We start from the raw sequence: 336 nt of genomic DNA on the forward strand, positions 1-336 counted from the left end.
GCGTACAAGCAAAAGTATGTGAGGCTGATAAATGAATAATGGAAGGACAAAGCTTAATAAAAAGTGGAAGTAACACACATGAACAAGAAAAGTACTTTCTTCCCCCGAAGGCACATAAAACTTTTGTAACGAGGCACTTGAAAGCAAGAGCAGGAGGGGGAGAGGAGAGAGAGGGGAGGGGGGGAGAGGAGAGGGAGGGGAGGAGGGGGAGAAGAGAGGGAGGGAGGGGAAGGAGGGTGTGAGAGGGAGGGAGGGGAAGGAGGATGTGAGAGAGAGGGAGGGGTAATGAGGGAGTGAAAGAGTGAGAGGAAGAGGGAGGAGAGGATAGGGAGGAGG

Source organism: Penaeus monodon, chromosome 23 (genome assembly GCF_015228065.2).
Source record: "Penaeus monodon isolate SGIC_2016 chromosome 23, NSTDA_Pmon_1, whole genome shotgun sequence".
Classification (NCBI taxonomy): Eukaryota; Metazoa; Arthropoda; class Malacostraca; order Decapoda; family Penaeidae; genus Penaeus; species Penaeus monodon.